The 13,349-nt window shown below is 39.8% G+C and overlaps 1 protein-coding gene and 1 non-coding gene across 8 annotated transcripts in view; both read right to left on the minus strand.

The window, feature by feature from the left end:
* The window catches only part of LOC103559433 (pro-neuregulin-1, membrane-bound isoform), a 218,975-nt gene that overhangs the window by 187,453 nt on the left and 18,173 nt on the right, over positions 1–13,349 (minus strand). The gene's annotated exons all lie outside the window — the stretch shown is intronic.
* LOC139080161 (small nucleolar RNA SNORA57) lies at positions 8,564–8,715 on the minus strand. Its single transcript, XR_011534441.1, has one exon. It is a non-coding gene; the product is annotated as a small nucleolar RNA SNORA57 (small nucleolar RNA).

Raw genomic sequence — 13,349 nt, forward strand, 5'->3', positions numbered from 1 at the left:
TAGCCCAGACAACCATTCTCTCTCTGGCCTCAGTTTCCTGTTCATTAAATGAAGAGGTCCGGTCATCTTTCAGTGCTGTTAAGCTCCAAAGTGAATCGGTGAGATCTTTTTTTTCTCCTTTTTGTACCCTGTGTTTCAGGAATTTATGAGCAGAGAGTCACTGACCTAATTTTTATATTTAAACATGATTTATAAATACTAGGATCCCAATGGCAATAGTATACAGAAAAAGAGAAAACTTTTACAAAATTTTCCAAGGCTTTCAAGAACCCAAACCTAAATATTGGTAGAAATGTGCTTGAATTTGACATTAAGGTAACAAAATAAATTATTTTTATACTGACTTTACTATTTAAGTAGCAGTTATTTTTTCTGGATTTTTGGAAAATATAATCATTTAGGAAATTTAATAAACAAAAATTTAAACAAAATCCTCCAAAGAAGACTTTACAGATTAACAGTACATTCACTTCTGGATTGATATCTGATGAATTCCATCACTTGGAATCATACATCTTGGTTCTATGACCTAATTTCTGTTTCTAAAGTAAGCTATTTCTTGCATAACTTTGGTATACCTCAAATATCTTACAGAACACAAGGGAAAATGGTGGAATGGGACCAAAAGTGTGCAGTGAATCTGTTAAACAACGATGCATTGTAAAAGGGGAAAAATCATCCTGAAATAAGTTAAAAGCTATAGAAATACGACATTTAAGAAGCTGGCCCAGATCAAGCTTATAGACATGTCATGATGGCCATTTCTAAACAACTGTAGTGCCAGCACTTTCTGAAAGAAATCCATCAGCAATGCATGGACCTCTTTGATTTAACCATTAGAAAGGACCTGCGAGAATTCAAACTTTACAAATTTTACCATGACGGTGAGCAAAAAAAAAAGAGGAAGCAAAATTTCTATAGTGGGTCTGCTACAGAATGTGTCAATGTAAAAAGTAGGTCCTACGAAGGGGCATGATATCAGCACATTAATGATCTGAAGCACTAGGGAACAAGATTTCTTCTGATTAAAGAGATAGCCTTAGTAATACATGAAGATCCCACGAAAAAAAGCTGATATCCTACAGATTTGCACTGCAAGTCGTGGCTGGTTTAATGGTTTCAAGAATGGCTACATTTTCCACTATGTTAAGCTATCTAGAGAAGCTGATAGTACAGAGAAAAAGCTGCAAAGATATTTCCCCATTTTTGTATGAAGTGCTATAAAGATGGCATGTACCAGTCTTAAAAAAAAAAAAACAAAAAAATCAATAAGAGAACTTAATACCGACCTCTGCTAGAAGAGAATGCCCTCAAGGACCAAGGCCAGCAAAATAGCTAGCAGTCTCAAGGTTTAAGAGTGTTTAAGATTCAACTAAGCTGTTGGGAACAAATATTGGAATTGTAACTGTGCTACAGTTTCTTATCAGGATCCTTATTATTCTGGTTGGTGCTCCAGCGACAGTTCTGCAAGTTTTGAGCTCTCTTCACCTAGTCTTCCTTTTCCCAGAAGCCCCATTATTTTTACTGTGTGATTTCGCAAAATGAGTTTTTTCATTTTTCAGGAATGAATACATGGAGTTACAGCAGAAATATTTGTAAATTTGATGGGATTTGTAAATAGTCCTGCAGACTCCTGTCCCCCAGGTCAGAGGTTCTCAAATCTTGTGGACATATAAGTCACCTGGGCAAGTTTTACCAAAATGATTATGAAATATTCACAGACCCCCATCAAAAGACTCTGATTCACCACAGTCAGAGAAAAACCTAAGGATATGCTGCTTCAAACAGCATCCCAGGGGCCGGCCCCGTGGCTGAGTGGTCAAGTTCACACGCTTGGCTTCCGCGGCCCAGGGTGTTGCCGGTTCGGATCCTGGGTGCGGACATGGCACTGCTCATCAGGCCATGCTGAGGTGGCATCCCACACAGCACAACCAGAAGCACTCACAACTAGAATGTATAACCATGTACTGGGGGGGCTTTGGGAAGAAGAAGAAAAAAATGGATTGGCGACAGCTGTCAGCTCAGGTGCCAATTTAAAAAAAATAAAATCCCAGATGACTCTGATAGAGGAGAAATATTACAGCGCTCTGGCAGGGCAATCCTCTCCAAAAGTTGCTTAGCATTTACAAAGAGTTAATGCCCAGTCCATTAAGTCTTTCCAGTAAAGGCATTTTTTTTGAATGCTTAAAGTTTATTGCCTAGGTAAATTAAAGAGAAATAAGACAATTCATCTTCTGGAGAAATCCAGAATCTTACAGAAAGAGACAAATGTAAATATGAGAACTTTACATTCTTGTGAGAAGTGCTATAATGCATGGCATCTGCTTAGTTACCTACAAGGTTCAAATTCTAACCCTTCATATCCAAAATAATAGTTAACTAGGAGTCAGTGCTGGGTTAAAAAAAATTTTTTTGAAAAAAATAAGAGGAGAAAAAATGAGAGACTCACATGGATTTATGTGTTATGAGAAGTAGACTCTTCTCTATGTAAGGGTAGAATAATTTCATAATATTTAAACAACTGATTTAAAGTATATACATTTATTTTGGAGAGTTCATATGGAGGTTACTTAAAAATACTTTTTCCCTAATCCTTTAAGCTGTGTAAGAAACAAACACCTCTAAATTTGTGCTTTCTCTAAGATGAGTATACACCTGTCCTCAGATGTGAATGACTAGATCTAGAAATGAAAGTTAAGAACTATGAAAGGTGTAAGAACTTCCCATTCTCAGACTTGTTTTAACTTCCTTAGAATATTCAAGCCCTACCTTAGTGTCACCATTCAATCTTTACAAGAACCCTACCTCTAAATCTCCTCATTCTATACTTCTCTCCTAGGCGACCATGAGCGTTAATATCTTTGTGGATATTAGTATCTCCAACCTAGATCTCTCCTCTGAGATTTAGAACTTGGCTGGTGTTGCTTATCTCAAAAAAAAAGCACAAACATCGACTCAGTTGAGCAAATCTAAAATTCTATGTGCTCCATCTACTCATGCCCTATATCCAGTTCACTACAAAAATTCGGTCTATTTTTCTACCACCCCACCCCTTGGTCCCATCCCCAGGCCTTCCTGGAAGGGATATTCTGAAGTAGACATCAGGCAATAAGCAGAGTCAATGAGCTGCAAACTAGTCAATTATGATGCAATCACAAAGTTAGGAAAGACGGGAAGAAGTAGTAATCCAACCACAAGGGCAATTAAACACCAACTGAGCTAAAACCTGCATCCTAGGAAAGGGGAACTAACCAGAAGAGACCTGTCCTCATGAAGTATGGCAATGCCAGAGAGGGGGAGCCAACCAGTATGGACATGAAGACAACGGTCAATTGTGAAACCTGAGGAAAGATGAGAAGCAGGAGTTGGAATGAGTATTCCTGGGTAGGGAGCACGGAAAAGTTTTTATAATCTGCTATGTAGCTTTATTCTACATTCAGCTTTCGATTTGTAGGTTCACTTCTGTTCCCGAGCCACCTAGTTTTTCCTAATAGCAAAGAACTCCATGCTTTAAGGTTGAAGCACAATTGGTTCTCTCACAACTTGGCATCCTGAACAGAATTCAAGGGTCGGCCATTCTGTGTATAGGAGAGGTGGGTGGCAGACTGCAGCACAAACTATCTAAAATAAAGAATGCTTGGTGATCTGATCAACTACTGAATTTGAGATTTCTTAGAACTATATGTGAGTAAATTTATCAAAGGCCTTTTAAAGGCCTGATGAAAACCCTATGAGAACCCAGATTCCTAGTAAAAAGACAGAACTGGCTGGAAACATAAGCAATAAGTTAAGGAGAATTAGAATAAGGGCTGCTAAAGCAAATAGCAAGGATATATATTTTATTGCAGACTATTGAGACGATAACTCTTCAAGGGCTAGTATAGAGCAGAGGTAGGGAAAAGATGGCCCTCAGGCCAAATCCTGCCCACCAGTTGTTTCTGTAAATAAATTTTTATTGAAACACAGTCATATCCATTTGCTTATAAATCGTCTATGACTGCTTTCATGCTAAACTGCAGAGTTGGCTCTTACGGAAATGTTTGTGGACTCCTGTTACACAGCATCAATAAGTCATCACAGAGGATCTACAGAATTTCATCTGGCAATTAGAATTGGCTGGTTTCATAAAGACAGATTGCAGAATGGAAATAATTCATGTGGGATCTACATTTTGAGGTCCAAGAATGAACTGAGTATACAGAGTGGAATGTCCAAATTATCATCTGTGATTGCGAGAAGAACTAGCTTCCCATCCAGATGAGCAGAGGGGGATAGGATATGCTTATGGTAAATGTCAGCATGACCTGATGCAGGCAAAAACTGCTTACAAGAGGTGGTGGGATATATAGATTTGAAAAGGATGGTGGGGAAATCAATCTCAAAGTAAGAAAATAAATATGTTTGGGATTTGTGAATTAACACTTTATTTAATATATGTTTATTTGGGGTATATAATTTTACTTGATGATGATTTCCTACCTAGTAAAAGAGGAGGACTGATTCACTCAAACCCTGACTGATGGAAAACTTGTGGCTGAGGATAGCTATCAGAGAGAGGAAATGAAGCCAAATCAGAATGTAAAACTAGAGACACAATCATGAAATGTCTCACTCATTTGGAATCTGAACAACTGAATCTACCCAACAGAGGAAATTTCTGATATTACTGGATTAGTAATTTATGAAATCTTCTATCCTGTTTAAATTTGAGAGGTTATGGCATTATACCCCTAATGACACTCAATGATTTTCAACTATAGTCAAGGTGACTGGGCAAGATGTAAATGGAAGTTGGAACAATACATCATAGTTAGGTAGGAACTATTACAAGACTGTAACCATCACAATGGATTATTATTTTAGGAAGAATAAATCTTTGGCTTAATGAATCAAATCTGGACAGAAGCAATATTAGGAGACTCTGTAAATGATATCTTAGAGACTTAATTCTGTACCTTGTTTATGCTGTACAGATGACTTTTTGTCCAGTTTGTTCTGGGGAGGGCTCTGAGATCATTTACATTGCTTACAAAATTATGCTGAGTTTTTGTCATGGCAATTTGAGGAAAAAGGTAAATGACTTTGAAACCAAAAATTGAGAAGTTGAGGAAAATAGATTTTAGAAAGACTTGGGAAGTGTGACATGTTGTAAGTACATCTAAAATGTGTTGCAATTTTTTCTTTGAAAACGGGAAATGAGAATTACAGAAGTGGGTTGGGATAAAATACTTTGGTTAAGAAGTCAGAAGAGAGACAAATTTTAAAAGGCAGGCAACATAGGAATATATAAAAGATGATAAAAATGAACAGAAAAGAAATAGGGCTGGTAGTGAACTGCTTATAAAAATTACAGGGTTTTTTTTGACTGGCCCGGAGGTATAGGGGTTAAGTTCACGTGCTCTACTTTAGTGGCCCAGGGTTTGCGGGCCTGGATTCCAGGCACAGATCTACACACCGCTCATCAAGCCATGCTGTGGCAGTGTCCCACATACAAAATAGAGGAAGACAGGCACAGATGTTAGCTCAATGACAATCTTCCACAAGGAATAAGAGGAAGATTGGCAACAGATGTTAGATCAGGGCCAATCTTCCTCACCAAAAAAAAAAAATATATATCGATCAATCAATAAAATTACAGGAGTTTTGGAATCAGATAGCTCAGAGACTGAATTCCAGCTCAGTATCTATTTTTATGGCCATGTGCATATACGTAATTAAAAAAATAGACATATATGGTTATCACATATATGTAATTATTTACTAACTGTGAGTTGTATTATCATGTAATTTATTTCTACCTATTCCTTTTGAGTAAAACTCTATTGGCTTGCATGAAGGCAAAGGAATCTCAGACTAGTACATGAAGGCTGAACTGAGAATGTGGGGAGACACTGAGGTAGTACCCAAGTGGGAAGAAGCCAAGTCAAAGGCTTAAAGATAGACCCTGAAAGTCAACAGCTCCTCACCTGTCCATAAAATCACAATAGCACTGACGACTTGGCTACAGGGCCAGACCTTAAGTGAGGGAGTGGTGCTGAAAATCTCCTTGTATGCACATTATTTATAACACAGCAAAATGAAAGTACAGGCATCTCAAACTGCAAAGGAACCACGATCTTAAAACAGTTATAGTGAGTAAGGGATGCTAAATAGAAAGCAATAGAGCCCAGAATCCATCATTACTAGTTTCTTATGTAGATGTCATTGTTGTATCTTTAATTAGGAGCACTGTCTTTACTATTTTATTTTATTGTCTATAAAAATATTTATATATATTGGGGCTGGCCTGGTGGCGCAGCGGTTAAGTGCGCACGTTCCACTTTGGTGGCCTGGGGTTCGCTGGTTTGGATCCCAGGTGCAGACATGACACCACTTGGCAAGCCATGCTGTGGTAGGTGTCCCACATATAAAGTAGAGGAAGATGGGCATGGATGTTAGCTCAGGGCCAGTCTTCTTCAGCAAAAAGAGGATTGGCAGGAGTTAGCTCAGGGCTAATCTTCCCCCCAGAAAAAAATTTATATATAAAGGCTACGTCAAATTCACTTCTACCTTCAATCCTCTTGACCCAACTTTCCCACCACAGGTTTTTCCAGGACCTAACCAGGCATAGCTCACATGTACATCCATATACACACCACACATACATTCACTTATAAGGTATACTCTTCTGTCATAGGCAATAAGCAATAATGAAAGCACTTCTTAAGGATTTCGTTCAAAGATTAACTTTCTGGGTATGATGAATTCAATGCACACTGATATCAATCACCTACACTCCTGTCCTTTACCAATACCCTATAATCATACTTCATATTACCATAATTACCTTATCATTGATTACTGAAAGATCCAAAATCATCAATAATTCACTTATGTATGTGATACTTTATCTTAAAGAAAGGGTTTTCTCAAAACAAGAGTTGATATCCAGGGCTTCCTAATTCTTAAGTTAACTGGGAAACTTAATTAGCCATGTCATACTTGAAAATATTCTGGTTGAAATTTATTCATCTTAAAAAGCTTAATAACAGAATGGAGAAAAATACTTACCTAGAAATGACCATTTAAGTTTTATCTTCTTTTTAAAGATTGGCACCTGAGCTAAGATCTGTGGTCAATCTTTTTTTTTCCTCTTCTTCCTTCCGCAAAGCCCCCCAATACATGGTTGTGTACTCTTGTTGTAGGTCCTTCCAGCTGTGCTATGTGGGATGCCACCTCAGCGTGGCCTTACGAGCAGTGCCATGTTCCCGCCCAGCATCTGAAACAGCAGAACCCTGGGCCGCCGAAGTTGGAGCTCGCAAACCTAACCACTGAGCCATGAGACCAGCTCCTAAGTTTTTTCTGATGAGCTGAATGAAGTTCAAGTAGAAGGTAACACATAAAATTTACAGGCAAGGCCTACTCTTCTTGGAGTTTATGAATATAACTAAGAGTTTTGTTAAAAAGTACCCTGCACATCACTAGGATAGGAACTCCTCAAGGGAAAGAGTCATGTTGATTCTATTCCTTGTTTATTTGCAGCACCCAGCACAATGCAAGAACACATTAGGTTCTTAATAATTATTTGTTGAATACATGAAGGCACAAACTTCCTGTAATAAATCAGTAATTCAACACAAGCTTGTCTTCCTGATAAATTACAAAAGAAAGTCATAAGAAAATGAACCCAAAAACTAGAGTTAAGCAGAAAAGGAAGGGTAGGGGCTTCAACTGCAATAATAACAGTTTTCACATAATTTTTCTGACAAATATCAAACATGATGAGTCTCCTGTAAAATGTTTTCTTTCTTAAAGGAGAAAATAGAAAGTAAAACAAATAATAAAACTGCAGTTTTCTACGGAAGCAACCTCGACCTAGATACACTTACTAGTCCTTTAACCACAGTATGGCTAAAGGAATGAGCCATGAAAAACACACGCATGCACACACGAGCACACATACAGGCACACACGCATCTAAAGCACTTCTTAATCTTCAGATACAATTTTATTACTTTCATAGGGTACTGTGAAAGGCTTGGCCTTTTTTTCTTTGTCAAGGACTTTTATCTCTGCTTCTATGTCACATGGCTCTTGGATGGATTACTCATGTCCATATGTCTTTTGATTTTTTTTTTAGTTCCCTGTACTAACGAGACACCACCTGCATGGGACAATTTGTTTGGACCCATTTGCTGAAACTATTTAATCATAGCTGTATCTCAGATATAGATATTATTTGCAAAGACCTCTTTTGACTTATTCAAACATGGAAATATATGCACTGAACAGGGTTCTCCACAGCACGACCCTCAAACTCTGGTGAGCGTCAGTATCACCCGAAGGGCTTGCTGAAACACAGATTGCTGGGCTTCATCCCAGAGTTTCCGATTCAGCAGGTCTGGGGTCAGGCCAGAGCATCTGCATTACCAGTAAGTTTCCAGGTGATGCTGATGTTACTGGTCCAGAGACCACACTGGGTCTTACACATCCAGGGGAATAAGAATAAAACAGATAATAAAGAACAGATGGCAACCTGTGAAAACTAACTGATATTTACTTCTCTTTCTTTTTTTCTTTTCCCCCGTGTCCCAGTGCTTGAGGATAGAACTGGCAGACAGCACACCGCCAGCACCGAAGACAAGACACCGTGGCAGGGAGCCGGAGCACTTTCCCTCTGCCTCTGTACATTACAGGGACCAGCCCTCATGCCCAATCTCCACCAAGAAAAGGAGGGTTGATATGTAAAATATATTAAGATTACTAACAGAATAATGGCAGCTAATCTTAATTTCCTAAAACTATGGTACAGAAGATTGAGGATGATGCCTAAGGACTTTGAAGGCTATTCCTTTGACCAAAACCAGACAAAAACAGCTAAACCAAAAATTCTCTTTGCAATATATTTCCTTACCAGGAGAACTCCTGTGTCTTGCAGAATGAGAGCGGCTTTTCAGAGGACCTTTATGTGAATCTTACTTTGAGTACATTACTGGAATATGAACAATACGTTATAAATGGCAACAGAGTGGACTGGACTGCATGAACAACCGTCAAGGCTAACTTCTAGGGAAGAGGCCGTGGGTTCCACAAAGTACCCATTACTTAGACGCTTTCATTCTTTCAACATTTACGGGGAGCCTCTGCATGCTGATACTGTGTTAGGAGACCGAATGAGCTCCTTATCAGGAGAGGGATGCAGGAATAGATTTTTAAAAACTTATAATAAGCAAAAAGCATCACAATAGCAGTACAGGAGACGGTACCATGGAAGCATACCGGGAGATGTAACTGATTGTGCAAGAGTCTAGAAAGGCTCTCTTGAGGTGGGACTTAAGTTGAATTTTAAGGAAAAGTAAGGACTGGATAGGTGGAGCATGGAGAAGACCATGCCAGGAAGAGGCAACCACATGATCACAGACACAAAACAAAGAACCCACGCTGCTGTCAGGGGGACAGTGAGCTCCACGAGGCTAAAGCACCAGCGTGTGGCTGGAGGGAAAGAGCGGCAGAAAAAAAGGCTGAAAGTGCCTAGGGGCCAAATTATGATTTGAGGGGCCTTGCAGTGCTAACCTTAGAAATGTGAAACTCAATCTGTAGGTAAAGGGACTTAAGAATGCCTTTGAAGCAAAGGGCTGTCATGGTCCAGTTCAAATTTTAGACAGCAACTCTCTCAGCAGCATAGAGAATGACCTAGAAGTGGAGATGGAGCAAAAGGAAATGCTGGAGGAAATTGGCAAATTTTTAATGAGTCAAGCAAGAGCTAAGGCAGAGGTTGTGAGGGTGAAGAGCAGAGGTCTTCCCTGAGAGGCATTTCCGAGGTATGGAGAGGACATGGTCATCAGTTAGGCATTGGGAGTGCCGCAGAAAGCAGAGTGGAGCTCACTTCTCCTAACAACTTAAACTTTATTCCTTTAGTTAATTCAACTTGATGATCCATTGTTACATTGGATATACAGCGAGCCCTAATTATACATAAGGCACAGTTCTGAATAGGCATAGCTGTGTAAGACAATCTCTACCACCAGGATGCTCACAGTCCAATTTTACTTTAACCTGTAGCTTGCCCAGAGAGAAACTTATTCTCAGAAAAAATTCTCAAGAAGACTGCAAGCTGCCCCAACAGGGCATTCTGCAGAGATGATTCCCAAATTCAACAACGTATGTACTCCCTTGATTTTGCGTTTGGGCAGGGGTAAAGAGAAACTGAAGGAGGGCACGATGGGAAAGATATAGATGGCACAGTCATGGGGCATTTGCAGGCCTCCCAAAAATGCAACAACTACATAACGTCAAAGAAAGATACAACCTATCCTCCAGTAACAAGGTAAAGAATGGTTTTTAACCACTACACAGATTAAGAATAGCTTCCTCCTACACATATATGAAGTTCATATCTAGACTGGGCTTCAACCAACGTTGTCAGGGACCGGAGGTTAAAAAAAGAAGGTAAGTAACCCTACAGAACTCTTCAGCACTGGATTAAGATAAAATAAGCAGATGATATAAAGAAAAACCTGTCTTAAATGGCACTACCAATTACTCTTCGTTTTTGACCCCGACTTACAAAGTTCCAAACAGCCATTCCAATCATCAGAAGCATCTCTTATCAAACGTCTCATGGTACTCTAACTTCTATGATTCAGGACTTGGACATATCTCGAAAGCATATTTCTTTCATCCATCACTTGGTAATATTTGAGATTTTCAAAATAAGCAAAATGATTTAAAATTCCTTCATCTCAAATTTAACTTAGGAATTGTGGATGTACCAATGCAAAGTCCACATTCTACAGCATAGAGCGTAAAAAGTTCAAAGAGGTTCCCTGAGTTAGCATTCTCTTGAAGCCAAAAGTGCTAACAGCTCGCTAGGAGGAAACTTTACTATCAAAACAAGCACTTGGAGATTTACGGTGTATCTTAAACACGTAGGAGCAACAGTCAAGAGAGAACAGGCTGTATTACAAATAAGTGATTCCCAAGCAGTTAGTGACCAATTCCTTCCCCTTCGTATCCGAAAACACATTAGTTTTTGCTTTAATAATGCTTAGGGCATTAAGAATAACGGAAACACCTGCAGTTGATTTCAACACTGCTTTGCTAGCCCCGGGTACAGTCCAGATCTTGTGAGGCTAAATCTCACCCTTGACCTGCCAAATATGATAACCAGAGTCTAGTCACTTCCCCGTGTCCTGCAGCTGCTTCCCTTCCCCCACTCTCGCTCCATCAACGGCACATCTGCTTCTCTGCCCAGAGCTCCAACACCAGCAGAGCACAGGTTGCCAATTCAAGGGGAATAACAATTGCTTCAACTGACACTTAAAAGCAAGAATGGTTGTGTTTACCTCTGCTAACTATTAGTTTATGCAATACACATGCCCCAAGAACTATATAGAGCTCTTTCATTGGTGATGGCCTGAAGCGGCCACTGCTGGAGCGAACTAGCAACTTCAGAGTGCTAAAGCAATGTAACACATCAGTTTATTTAAAAAGAAGCAAGAGATACTTGGAGTTTTTTGGGGTTTTTTAAAAAAGATTTTAGTTTTCCTTTTTCTCCCCAAAGTCCTCCAGTACATAGTTGTATATTTTTAGTTGTGAGTACTTCTAGTTGTGGCATGTGGGATGCCACCTCAGCATGGCCTGATGAGCAGCACCATGTCCGCACCCAGGATCTGAACCAGCAAAAGCCCGGGCCACCAAAGCGGAATGCACGAACTTAACCACTCGGCCACGGAGCTCAGAGTTTTTAAGTCCCAGGCAAGGCAGAAAGTGAAGCTCCAGGCACACCTATGTAGACCTCCAGTGGATCGGGTGATGGGCTGCCAGGCTGCCCCAGCTGTGGGACCTTGATCAAGTCCCCTAACCTGTCATCGTTTTTCTCTTGAAGACTAAGCATTGGACTATATAAGAGATTTTTTAAAAATCGGATTCCTGACACGTGGGCGAAGTCTCGCCCCTTCTCTTACAAACTTGACAGTAGCCATCAATTACATTCAGTGAGATTTACACCTTATCAGATTATACGGTAAGCCACATTACCTCCTTATTTCACTGAGACTTTCGGGATTGACCCACTGACCCTTTGGTGCATAAAGTCCACCTCTACTTCCACGTGAGGCATTTCTTAGAGGTCTCCTGAACTCAGAACTGACCAGATAAAGGCTGCCTTAGATCCTAAAGGTCAACAAAACCAGTCAATTCATCCTCGAAATGTTACCTTCTGAAAAATCCCTAACTTGAGTTCTCTTCAGGGGAACAAATCTCTTCTGAAGCATTAATATTGCCTTCAAGTTTTTAGTTTCTTAGTGATTAATGACTTTCTCTTCTAGTAATGGAGGGTAAGTTTTTCACAATAACCCTCTGCTACAAACAATTAAAAATGCTGAGTTAAATATAACAAACATCACCTTAAAAGAATTTGACAAAATAGGGAACTTTCAAGACAAATTCTGAGGAAAATCTTGAATCCAGAAATATAAGTAAAATACCTGAACCATACACCCCTTTTTCTTTAAGGGCACTTGCCCGTCCTGAGGAAGGGGACAGAAGTCAACACACAGGGTCTGCCTGAAGTGAGGAATGTTACAATAGATCCTCTACATATTAAGCTGGACTCCAAAGGGCTCTATCTATACAGAACCCAAAAAAGCTACCCCCACACGTAACCAAAACAAAACCTACCCCTTCTACAACCCCAGAGAACTAAGGGACATTGTCTTGACCCTACGTGAAGCAGAAGGGGAAAGCTGAGGCTAAACAGAAGGCTCTCGAAGCCCAGAGAAGCAGAGTGATGGGCCTTGGAGCCTGAGGCCATGAAAGTGGTAGGGTCCCAGGTATCCAGCAGGAGCAAACACAAAACTTCTTGGCAGGCACGCATGCACTTTCATCCCATGCCTTGAGAAATGCCACAGATCATTTTTCCTGAGCAAGAACCAGCACAGAGTCAGAGACAACCAAGCACAGAAAGAAACAAGGCATTGAGTTAGAACCAGCATATACTGAAATCATCACACACAAATTACGAAACAAGTATGCTGACTCTGCCAAAAGAAATAAATAACAAACTCGAAAGTATCTTCAGGGACCAGGATAATATACAATGCAACAGAGAAGATTTGAAAAGGAACCAAATAAAACTGCTAGAAATGAAAAAAAAAAAAAGATAACAATTGAACTGAAAAACTTAAAGGATGGTCTCAGCATCAGACTGCACACAGCAGAAGAGACAATGAGTGAGGGTAAGATAGGTCAGAAGAAACATAGCAGCGGAGTGAGACAGATGAGGGAACTTGAAAGAGAGGCAAAAAGACATAGTGATCAGAGAAGGTCCAACCCATTTTTAATTAAAAGTTCTAGAAGGAGAGAAGAGA

The sequence above is a fragment of the Equus przewalskii genome, chromosome 28 (assembly GCF_037783145.1).
Source record: "Equus przewalskii isolate Varuska chromosome 28, EquPr2, whole genome shotgun sequence".
In the NCBI taxonomy this organism is placed as follows: domain Eukaryota; kingdom Metazoa; phylum Chordata; class Mammalia; order Perissodactyla; family Equidae; genus Equus; species Equus przewalskii.